General features: G+C 50.7%; 1 protein-coding gene across 7 annotated transcripts in view; it reads right to left on the minus strand.

Moving 5' to 3' along the window:
- TMEM163 (transmembrane protein 163) overlaps window positions 1-12,519 on the minus strand; it is a 464,757-nt gene that overhangs the window by 258,037 nt on the left and 194,201 nt on the right. For 6 of the 7 annotated variants that reach the window (XR_009865484.1, XM_062185937.1, XM_062185921.1 and 3 more), the window contains one exon: window positions 2,061-2,180. The gene's annotated coding sequence lies outside the window, so the exon portion shown is untranslated. Of the gene's footprint in view, window positions 1-2,060; window positions 2,181-12,519 lie in introns of those variants that run through there. The other variant, XM_062185895.1, reaches the window with a different exon arrangement.

Here is a 12,519-nt window from a genome sequence, read left to right on the forward strand (position 1 = left end):
TCTCTCTCTCTCTCTCTCTCTCTCTCTCTCTCTTTCTCTATTTGTCTCTTCCTATCTCTCTGTAACTCTTTCAAACATATTTATCTCAATCTTTAAAAACTATGAAAGGGATTGCAAAAAATGACTGTCAACTTGTAAACAGCACTTTTAAGAGGATTTTAACTATTTCGTACTATAAACACATTTAAGAATCTAAAGAGTAAAACCAACAACTTTCACAACAGACAAGTCCAAGAGTTTAAAATATGAAACACACACACACACACAATAAAGCTACTCTACAATTAAAGTGAGGGAAAATATAATTCATCTTCTACCTTTTTAGGTTTAACTTAACCAAAACAAGTCAAAAACAACTTATGAACAAACTGAATGTACTATAGAAAATAACGGGCATCACATTACAAGCTAATGTCAACATTTTGTAGGCAAGAAGTTAGGGAATTTAAATACTTGCTGTAGTAAAGGGGTGAAATCATAAAAAGAAAAGGAAACCTTTCCCACAAAGCAATGTTGTAATTCTGAACATTACACATTGTTTAAACAGAAGTGGAACAAGATTTTTAAGACAACCAAATCGATCAGGTAAAACCAAAATTTTCTCATAATTTTTCCCTATTAGGAGACTTAGTTACAGCAAATGCAACCTTATTCTCCCGAAGGGAAGACTTGCTCATTATTTCTCTCCAGTCAGGTCCTCAAACATTCACACAATGAAGTCCTAACAGCTTTATTAGGCACATGGACATGTCTGAGTAACCATTATTCTGTTAGTAAACCACCCGCCTTCCTTCCACTCCTCTTTCTTTACATATGTAAATCACAGTGTCGGATCCAGAGGCCCCCACCAGCCACCACAACCAAATTATCCTCCAGGGACATCAATCTGCCTTGTTATTCTTGTTTCAGCATTCAAAAGGGAGGGAGCCGGAGTAGCTCTTTTCAGGAATCAAAATTCCTCTTGATTAGATTTCTGGCTGGCTGGTAAATGTTTATCCCCTCTAAAAAATGCATTACCCTCTGCTTCTAAATGTTTGGCTTTTCTAGAGCCAAGCTATGGCCCAGCGTTCCCAACATGAATTGCTTCAAGTAATGTATGCCTAGTTTTGCAGGGAGCATTTGGTCAAATTCTAATATTCCCTCTTGGGAGCCAACTGCATCTTCCTGCAGCAGATCTAACCTTGCAGAATAGAATTTTAAATACACACACACACACACACAGCCCCATCTTCCAGCAGACATAGTCCTTTCTTTCTCCTACTCTGAAACACCTGATATTGTGCTTACTGCTCAAAGATCTTCTTGCGAGGTAATAACGGCTTCATCACGAAATGCACAAGACATTTTTTTCTCTGGCATTAAGAAAAACAACAACAAATAGAGCCACAGTTTCTAGCCAAGGTTGGGCTCTCACTGGCAATGCTCCGGCCTGTGAATCATCACACGATTAATAAGAATAAATAGCACACGCACATTTCCACAGGAGGCAAATGGTAAAGGAGAAAACACATGTCACAGAGTACAGGATCATCTGTGGGCAGGAACCACCCCATTCCCTTAATTGTCATCATTGTTTTTGCTTCCAAGGCCACTGACAACTCCAGAGAAGCACCTCCCATTTTCCTTTCATTAAAATGTACACGTGAATGCACCGAAAACCTTATATCATCTGGGGAAAGGAGAGCGCTCACTGCAATTCTACACTCATCATGTTGCTAATATTAGGCTCGAAATAAGCATCTCGAGGACATGTCACGTGTCACGTAGCAGCTCAGGTGGGAGGCATCGGACAGGAGATCGCTGCACTCCCCTGCCAGTGAGAATGCACCTCCACAAGGCAGCAGACCAGGCTCTGCCTTTCTTCCCCTTAACACCCCTTCCCTCTGCAGCGGACAGAAGCCATTTTACTAATTTATGAGTACCCCGACTATCCAACCATCTCCAAAAATGTGCTCATCAATAACAGTCAACGCAGAGCAAAAGCGCATCCCGCAGGAGTTAGAGCGTAAGACGGGCAACAGCGCAGGCATGGACCCGCGAGGCTCCTGATGGACACTCACTGAAGGCGGCCACAGCGAGGGCCAGCGTGACGATAATGGAGAACCAGGAGACCCACAGTGCCTTCTTCCGGTAGTTCTGGGCTTCGTGGGGTTTCAGCCGGGTGCTGCTTTCTAGTAAGCCTGACAAAGGCAAGGAGAAAAGGAAGTCAGACATTTCCTTGTTAAGAAACCCACGCCAGAATGGCAATTTCTTATCCAAAGATTGCAAACTGACAGTCGGTGGGCCAAGATGTGTTTTGTTTGGCCCATACTGTGTTGTAACAATTAGGAGATTTCACATGAGAAATTAGGCTTGCTGGCATCCCTTGAAAACTCTCAGGCTCTGGCAAGGTGACACGTGCAACAGGACATGTACAAGGTGACAGCAGCTGTCCCTTTGCAACTCTGCAGACCCCAGCATTCCCAGACATAGCACCCCATGCCTTTCCCCCACCGCTACCTTCCAACAAGGAAAACAACAGGACATGCAGCTGGCATTCAGAGCCCTCAGCTGTGGGCACCGATTTCCATGGACCCACCAGCACAGTCCCAACAGGTGGATGGGCCTTTGCCCAGAGCAAGGAGTCAAGAAGTACAAATGCTTTTCTTGCTCCCTCAGACAATTCACAAGAGAAGATGGCCATTTTCTCTTTAACCACACCCAACAACAGCCACCAGGCCCAAACTGTGACAGGGCTTCCAAAGTTTGTGGAAACATATATTATGAAAAACACTACATTCAAAAAAGTTTTTGCACCGAGTTAGCGTTTGGTGCAGCAGTGAGGAAGCCATTTGGGACAGCCCACATTCCATACTGGAGTGGCTGGGTTCAAGTCCTAGCTGTCCTGACTCCAACTTCCTGCTAACAGGTACTCCGGAGGCAGCAAGTGATGGCTCAAGTCCTTTGTTCCCTCTGAGAGACTTGGATTGAGTTCTAGCTCCTGGTTCCTGGCTTCAGCCGGGCCCAGCCCCTACAGCTGTAGGCATTTGCAGGGTGAACCAATGAATAACAAATATCTCTCTCTTTCTCTCTCTCTCTCTCTCTCTTCCCCTTTCAAATAAAATAAGTCATTAAATTTTCTTTTTAATTTTTTGCACCAAAGCAAACATCTTTCAATTCCGTTTTTCACAAACTTTTTAAAAAATGTATTTGAGAAAAGAGAAACAGAAAACGTCCATCTGATGGTTCATTTCCTAAAGACCCACATCAGTCCTGCCCCGGAGACCAAAGCCAGCTGCCTGGAACCCAAGCCAGGTCTCCCATGTGGGTAGCAGGAACCTAATCATGAGCCACCACCATCAGCACCTCCCAGGGTCTGCACAGGCATGAGGCTGGAACCAGAGTCAGGCTGGGCATCAAGACCCTGTGCTCTGACACTTAACAAGTACATCTCAACCACCATGCCAAATGTCTACTCTTCTACACAATTTTTAAAGCATCATGGTACCTACCATGTTTTCTTCTCTCAAAACTTTATACCAAGCCCATATTAAAAAAAAAAAGAAAAGAAATCCTCAGACTATTAAAGTGAGAGAAAGCTGATAAAACCAGAGTTATCTTTCCAGGCAAGCCAGTCTTGTAGGCTTTGAGCATTGAAAGTCTTTGACGACAACAGAAATTCAAAACGATGCCCAGTCTATGCCCAAGTTCAGTTGCCTGGGGTCAAAGGCTAAAACTTTTTCAGGTTGCCCTTGATGTATGGTTTTGTTCTTCTCAGTTGAAAACAAATTGTATATGGCATCTCTCAGTTACGAAGGAAGCCAAAATTGCAGCTCTGCCTTCTGCAAAAAAAGGAGCCTCCTGCACCATCTCCAGCTGCACAATCCACACCTTTCCTCCCATAGGGCGAGCAGCTGTAGCACAACAGCTCACTCCACCTGCTGCAGGAACTGGTATCACAGGCCAGGCACCCACACAGCATGGGACACAGCACACCTGCAATTCACATCAAGACAGCATCCTTTCTCTCTTGCTAGGCACACACCAAGCTTTGGGTTGCCATAGGAGCTGAAAGGCTGTGTGACACCTTTCCTCCCCCATTAGAAGGGTCACAGCCAACAAAGAAACAGGCTCACAGGAGAAAAAGCCTAACAAGCATATTTAGTCAAAGTTCTACGTGACGCAGGAGCCTTCAGAAACAAAGACCCCAAGGCTCACTCAGTGAAGAAGGAGCAACTGTGTGGGAACGTGACCAATGGGAGGGCCTGGCCTGATGCTAACCGTCCAAGGGGGAGACGCAGCGAGGCCTGGGGTACGGATACCTCCTTCCCCCTACTTCTAGGGCAGGATCCCTTCTGGAATGAAGGTCATCACACAAGGCAGATCTGGAAATTTCTTTAAGGTCAGCTCTTAGTTGGGGGTGGGGGGAGGTTGCAGTAACAGTTCTAGCGTTAATAGCCATCTCTATAGGAGAAGGGTTTTAGTTTCTATGACCCTCCTTGAGAAGGAGGAAGTCTAATTTTTGCGGACTGCATTGGGGAGAAAGAGAAGCAGGAGAAAGGGCAGGAGGAAGCCAGAAAAAGACTCTGCCTCTGAGGTCCTGCCAGCATCCCTTGGTTCGAGGAAATCAGTGAGTCAAGCACCACCCTTTAGGGTCTTGTTTTCTAAAAAGCTGCAACCTGTTCACGAATTTGAACAAGGACGCTGCTAAAACTTCTCAGTTCTATTTCTTGCCCACACATGGGCATCCCTGGCGAGCCCTGCAAAGGCAGGAAGCATTGTCGAGAAGGCTGCGCAGTGAGCCCCGCGTACCACCCAGAGGATTTTTAAATGATCAAAACCTCACACTGGAGCAATGCACCAGGAACACACTCAGGAAGCACAAACACCATCTCTACCACCTCACTGCAAGGAGAGAGAAATGCACTTGGAGAGAGAAGGCAAACACCTTGTCTCTCGTCAATCCTGCCCAAGCTATCAGGCATAGGAAAATCACAGGTCCCTTTGTCTACTTCTTCCTTACATGCTGAAAAGCATCTCACTCCATGTGCACCTGCAGCCCTGGTCGTCTCTGGCTAAAGTCGCAACCTAGAACAAGCGGATCTCATACGCCCCAGGAATGCATTTGTCTGCTCCCAAGTGACATAAGAGGCTTCCTCTCCTGGCCAGTTGGATTTTCAGGGGAAGCAAAGCTGAAACAGTCAAGTACTGATCCAAATACGCAGTCCGTTTGGTAGGGATTTTGACAGCAACTATGTCAAGAGGTTTATCCACCAGGGGCAAAAATAAGTTTCCTTGTACCAGTAGCTCCATGTTCTACAAGAAGTGACCACGATCTGTGCTCCCTTTTATGCTATAACTTTTATTCTTCCCTCCAAAGCCAGCTGGTTTCAACAACCAGCAACAACACACGATCCACACATGCAGGACAGTCCACACTCCTTGTCCACCAGTGGAGTCCCTGGAGGAGTTCAAGGTGACAGTCCACATGGGCTGGATGGCCACCAAGGTGGCCCTGGGGTCCTTTCAGCAGGAAGACTGGTGAGTCTTCTGCAGACCGCATCCTGTGTGTGTCACCTCCGTAAGATATGATTTTTTAATTAAAAAACAGAAATGGAGCCCAGTGGGAAAATTGTCCAAAAAGAGAGAGACTTTTCCATTCCTACCTAACTCTATTTATTTCCTAGCGATTTTTTTTTTGTCTGAACATATAACCAACACTATATGTGGCAAACATCCCATTCCACAAAGAGAAGCGGAATAGGATGGCCCACCAAGACCTGGCCAAGAAACGGCCGGTGCACACAATGGTGCCTCTACCCCGTGTCAGATGCGGGTTCACTCACCAGTCATTAAGATGTGGTGAGGATTCCCAGGGTTTTCAGGAAGGCGGCCACCAAAGGTAGAAGAATGATGTGGTAGGGAGGCAGGATAACCTAGGGAAGCTAAGACAAGCCCCCCGTGTGCACACAGAGCTGTGTCTTCCCCTAGCCTGGATTCTTCAGGCAAATTTCCTTTTTTTAAAAGATTTATTTGTTCAAGAGGCAGAGTTACAGGGAGAAAGAGAGAGGGAGAGACAGAAAGATCTTCCATCTGCTGGTTCACTCCCCAAATGGCCACAACGCCAACAGCTGGGCCGATCCGAAGCCAGGAGCTTCTTCCGGGTCTCACACGTGGGTGCAGAGACTCAAGCACCTGGGCCATCTTCCACTGCTTTCCCAGGCCATAGCAGAGAGCTGGATAGGAAGAGGAGCAGCCTGAACTCGAACCAGCACCCTTAAGGATTGCCAGCGCCACAGGCCAGAGGCTTAGCCTACTATGCCACAGCACCAGCCCCCATAGTCGAATTTCTAATCTTGCTCCAATTTTACTATTTGCCACATAGGCCTGGCAATACTAAGCATACAGTTGGATTAACAACCCATCTCCTTATTTATGTGGGGGCAGCAGGAAGCAAATCTATGTGCAGAGGTCGGGGCCATCAACTGCTTCCATACCGGCTAGAATCTGTTCCAGTTGCTTTCCCCTTAGACTTTGCCATCCTTGTATTCTGAGAAGGGGGATTTTTAGTAGATGGAGAGGTAGTGGAAAATGCCGAAGCAGCAAAGTCCCTACAGCTAAGCTGGGCCCTAAGGTCTGAGACAAAATAATAGGAAAACATTTTGGGGGAGAGGGGAATGCCTAAAATCAACTTGGCCTGTTTTCTATGTGTTTACGCCTAACGCACAAAGCACTTGCTCCGTGAAGTACAAGGCTCAACCACATAGCCCAGCAGTCACTGACATTCCAAGCTAGCTCGGTTTCTGGGCACCAGCGCATGTCACTTCCAAGGGGAAAATGCCTCCCAAGTCCCCAAACCCTGGGTCATAAAGCAAGTCTTTGATCAGAGTGAGAGGCACTCTGCAACAGGATCCTGACGGCTCAGGAGGAAGTCGAGACAAAAGACAATGCCAAATACAGGCGCAGATCAAGGGTACCCATCCCCCAAACACATACCCTATAGGTATCCAGGCCTAAAGAAGGCAAGCCAGGCAGCACAGAGAAACACAGCAAGCCATCGGCCAGGCTTCCTCCCCCGTGCCCCCCAAACCCTCTCCCCAGGAGGAAAGAGGGTAACAGCCCGGGAACCATTCCCAAGGGACGCAAAAAAAAATCCATATGGGAAAGATGCGGCCTGCATGAAAAGAATAACAATAACAAGCACTAATACAAGAAGCCTCCCCAAGTCATCTCCTGATTTATTTAACCAAAATGACCTGCGCGTCTGTCATTAACTCTTCACCATCAGGAGCGAGCCAAACAAAAGAATGTGACAGTGGCTCTCAGCTCTCCCTGCCACGCACGCGGCCGTGGGCTCTTTGGGGGCCAGGATTTGCCAACAGAGAGGCTGTGTGCGACAGGCAATGCCTTCACACAGGGCACTTGTGAGAGCCACCATATAATGCAGAATGAAAGTCCGTTGGTCAGTAGAAAATAACCCGAAGGATGAATCCAGTTTTTTTTTAACAGCCGAGTGTGAGCTGCAAAATAATAGTAAATATTAACTCACATCTATCGTTTTGCAGGGTGGGGTGAAAAAGAAGCCGGCTCTTATAGATGACCCGCATGGCTACCAAAATCAATCTCAACTCACGGCATTCTTCCCCAGTACAAAATCTTTCTAATTCTATGATATTAGGTGCAGGGCGCAAAGGCAATTATAGCACACCCCCAAGTAAGTACTAGGTTTCCGTGGCTGCTTGCCATGGCACCGGTGCCACCGATCTTGGGCTCTGCAATGCTATCTAGTTAGGCGGGCTTCGGAGCAGAACCGCAAAGCTAGGTGCAGAACTCGTTGTAACTGGAGCCGCTCCAGATCGCGATGAGCGGATCTGCCCATTCTCGGGGAACTGCCTTTTCCATGTCATTTTTCACTTCTGATTCACATGCTGCAGTTTAGGATTTCCAAGGAGAAAGAAATCGTGCATCCGAACACGAATCCGGAATAAAAATGTACAGGAGATTCTAAGAATAGGACAGAAACCTGCTAAGACTAAAATACACTATAAACCCGCCACAGCCGATCAAATACAGCTTCCAAGAAAAGGGGGTGGAGATGCCAAGAGCCAGTTCCCCGGGGAGAGCTTGGGCTGCAGGGACCCCGCTTCGGCCCCTCCGCGGTTTCAGCAGAACCCTTGTGAGGGGTCCAGTTTGGAAGCAGCAAAAAGCAGAAAGGGTGTAGACGCGGCCAGGAACTGGGCTCCCCCGGCGAGGAGGAATCCAAGCCAAAAGGAAACGAGCGAGAGACAGAGGAGCGGAGGAGTTGCGCGGGAATGAGGTTGCCCCGTTTTCCGAGTGGGCCACTCCCTGGGGGCACGGGTGGGCGGCCGGCGGCTGCATCCGCCCCCCACCCCGGGAAATGGGCGTTTGCGGGGTTCCAGGCCAGGGTCCAGGAAGGGCTTTCTGCGGGGATCGGAGATGAGCGCTCCGAAAACTGCCAGGTTTCAGTGACATCCGTCCACAGGAGGTTAGTGGTCCGATCCCAAATGCTTCCTGCCTCACCCATCAGACATGCGGGCAGTGACCCTCGGTGACCCGGGTGCCGGTGCGGGCCTGGGCTGCCCAAAGGTGCACGGCAGCCGGGGCCCGGGCTCACACCCGTCCACGAACCCTTTGCTGGAGCAAGCAGCCCGCTGCCGGCGAGACTCAACTCTCAGAAGGAACTTCCCCTGGGAGCCGAAGCTGGCAATGAGCCCGGTCCCTCGGAGCCGAGCGGGACCCGCAGTCCCCCGGGAGCGCTCGGCTCCGCAAGCAAAACGCCTCCCGCAAACTTTTCGATGGGTGCCGGCTCGGGCCGGCGGGGAGGAGGGCGCGGGCCCAGGCGGGGTCGGCCGGGAGGCAGCCGGGTTCTCCAGGCTCGGGGAAGGAGTCGCTGCCGAGGCGGTGCCGGCCGCAGGAGGTGGGGCGGGCTGTCTGTCTGTCCCTGCTCTCCGCGCCTCGGCTAGAAGTCGGCGCTCCGAGCCCCCGCGTGCTCCGAGACGCCGAGCCCAGCGCCCGGCCCTGCCCGGCCCTCGAATAGCGAGCGGGAGGCGAGCCGCCCCGGTCCGCGGCAGGGGCCCGGCAAGCCCGGGGCGGTGCCCGCTCACCTCGGTCCTCCAGCCCGTCACTGAACTGGCCGCTCTCGCTGATCCGCGGCTGCCGCTCCTCCTCGGGCTGCGGCGGCTCGCGCGCCGGGGTGCCCAGCGGGCCCGGGCTGGGGGCAGCCGCCAAGGGCGTGTGTCCCCGGGGCGGCGGCTGGACGGCGGAGCCAGGCGGGCTGCGGCGCTCACTGCCCAAGGCCGGCTCCATGGCGCCGGGCTGCGGATGCTGGAGGAGGCGACGAGTCCGAAGTGCGAGGCGCCGCAGCTCCGAGGGGCTTTGGGAGGGACGGACGGACAGACCGCGTGGAGAGGGAGGGAGGCGCACCGGGCTGGAGGCGGGGGAGGCGGGAGAGCCGCGCGGCTAGAGCGGCCGGTGGCGGAGGCTGGGGCCGCGTTGTCGCCGCCGCGCTCCGCCCATGGGGGCAGGTGCGGGCGCCGGGGACCCGCCCCAAGGCGCCGGCGCCGGAGCCCGCGCACCGAGGCGGCTGAGGAGGGTGGAGTGGCTCGGTCGGGCCACGAGCGCGGACGCTAGGGGGACCGGCCTAGGGGTGCGAGGGGATGAGCAGGCGGATCCTGCAGTGCTAGGAGCACGCGACGAGGGACCCGCTCCACCTGCGCCGCTGGGTGGTGCCGAGGGGACCGCTCGCGGTCGGCCAAGCCAGCAGGCAACTGAGCGTTACAAGGTCCGCGCCTGGGCCTCACTGCCCGTCCGTCCCTTCGGTCGTGGGCCTTCTCGGGAGCTTAAACTCTCCTCCCAGTGTCTCTCTCCAGCACCAGCTTAGCCAGTGGACCGGGTGTCAGAGACAGCGGGCGGCTCTGCCGAAGGTGCTTGGACCCCCGCGGCACCCTCTCGGGCCTTGGTTGTCCCATCCAATTCTATGGCCAGCTTGTCATCTCCCCCATGAAAATCGTACCGGTCTCCAGGACTGCTCCTGTGTCCCTCCCCTACCTGCCCCTGAGCTCTGGGCTTTGCGCGCCTCTGCCTGCGCCGCCGCTGGTACTTGGCGCTGGGTTTCAGCGCAAAAGAGAACGCACCATTTTCGAAGCTTCATCTTGGATATGTAGGTTTCACTATCCAAGGTTTAGAATCTAGATTTCATCTTTAGTCTCTAAATTTAACCAGAGCACCCTGAAATGCCTCACATAAGGGAGTCCGCCCTAGTGGTTTTTTGGTTTTTTGTTTTGTTTTGGTTTTGGTTTTGATTTTGGGTGTTTTTTTTTTTTTTTTTTTTAATTTTAAGAGTAGCGGGTTTCTTTTCTCCTTGCTTCTTTGCTTAGAATCAAAATCGGAGAATGATGGCCGTGCATCTTTGGTGCAGGGGAAGCAAACCTAGAAGCGGGGAGAGGGTCTCATTTTGCTGGGAAGGTTCCATTTAGGAGATCTGCCTTGGCCCTTCACCTTGGCCATTTCACTTCACCTTTGTGACCAACTCATTAGTAAACTGAGGTCATTTCAAAGGCCCCTTCCTACTCAGATTTTAAAAATAAGAAACAACCTTCAGACGCTTGCAGACTCCTAGCCCCCCACTATCTCCCTCCAGGTTATCCCATTGGGTCCTTCTATCAAGGGCTCTCAAAGAACCACCTGGGGACCAAAAGCAGCCAAGCCTCAAGACCACTGGAGACTGACCTCATGGCTGATGTGACTGGCCTTGCTAGGACCTGGGTGTGGGTGTTTTTTTAAATCACCTCATTCTGAATCACCTGGATGTTTGTTTTGTCTGTTAATGCCTATTCCTCCCTGGCTCTCAAATTCTGATTCAGTAGAATTCAGGTGTTAACTGGGAATCTTTGAAACCCACTGACTCTCTCTCTCTCTCTCTCTCTCTCTCTCTTCTCTCTCTCTCTCTCATCCAGAGAGCAAGCACCACTGTGCTTTCCTCCGGCCCCTCAGCTGGGTCTGTGGTCCAGTGCATGGTAAACATGAATGTGCAGGTGGACATGTCGGGGCTCAGAACACAGTACCCCCAAAGTATGCCATGCCTCAGCACACTCAGTACTCCAAAGCAAAAGAGGCTCTGAAGCAATTTTAACTGTCTCCTGCCCTTCTTTCGAAGCTTCCGTTTCTCCCCGGAAGCTGTCCATAAGAAATTTGAATTCTTCTTCTCCAAAGTGGGTCCCAGAAACTAGGACGCCTCTCCCTCAAAGAAAGCCATAAAACCTAGAATCTTATCCTACCCTTCCCACCTTTCTGTTTAAGAGCTGGCCGAAGAGATCCTCTGACCTACGCTGCACAATAGTACAGCCTCAAATCCTCACTACGGAAGACCTCTGTCCTGAACCCAGGAAGGAAGAATGCCACGCAGAGGCCAGAAGAACCCACACGGACAGAGTTCACCCGTCCAGTCTGTTACCCTTAGATCACACTCTTTGTTCATCACACTTGTGCACAGTTCTCCATTCTCCACTTGATCGAAGTATAAACATGGATAGCTTTCCTGGTCCTTGGGTCTTGGTTTCTGAATGCTCCCGTGTCACTTGACAGTTAGATAACACATTTGTTATGGTTTTCTTTTGCTAGCCTTCTTTAGCTATAGGAATGTCAGTCGTGGCCCTTATGATGGGCGGGGGAAAGTATCACTCCTGCTAAAATTGGGGATCCTAGTTAAGATGCAAATTCTCAGCTGTTCTGAGATGGAGGTAAGATCTTGCAGTTCTCACAAACCTCTGTTGCGGCTGCTGCTGCTGGCCTGGAGACCGCATACTGACGAGGAATGATCCCGGGGTTATTTCTTATTCATGGGATAAATATATTTCCCTTCATGTTCCAGCTGCCCTGATTCAATAAGCCACTACTGTCTGCTCCAGAAAGATCCCTCTGACTCCAGCTCACCCCTGGGCGCTCCTTTTCTGAACTGCAAGCGATTTAATAATTCACTGCATATTTCACATGTAGGGCAAGGCTGGTGGTGCTTGTCTGATCCACATTACCCACTCACATACACCTGCCTGGGTGCCAAGGACACAGCCCTTGCTGATTAAGTAGAAGATAATATTAGCTTACCTCCTTGAAGGACATGCGATGTGCCAGGCACTTTGCTAAGTGCTTTGCATGCACTGTCTTCCTCACTCAGTTACTACTGTCCTCACTTGATATAGGTAGAAACCAAGGCAAGGCTCCTTAGCGCTACAATCCGCAGCAGCAGTGCCCCCTAGGGGAGCATCTTGGACATTTTCAGGTTCTTAGGTTTATCACAATGAGGGGTGGAGGCAGCCACTGGCATTCAGAGGGAGTGCCGGGGATGTAGGAGACATTGTCCCACATGGCCCTCATATGGCAGTTAAAACGTGCTGCTTCTTTGTAAAAATATATTTTTAAAGATTTATTCATTTTATTTAAAGGCAGAATTACAGAGAAAAAGGAAGAGACACGCAACAGCCAGGGCTGAGCCAGGCTGAATGCAGGAGCCAGGAGCTTCAT

Source organism: Lepus europaeus, chromosome 1 (assembly GCF_033115175.1).
Source record: "Lepus europaeus isolate LE1 chromosome 1, mLepTim1.pri, whole genome shotgun sequence".
Classification (NCBI taxonomy): Eukaryota; Metazoa; Chordata; class Mammalia; order Lagomorpha; family Leporidae; genus Lepus; species Lepus europaeus.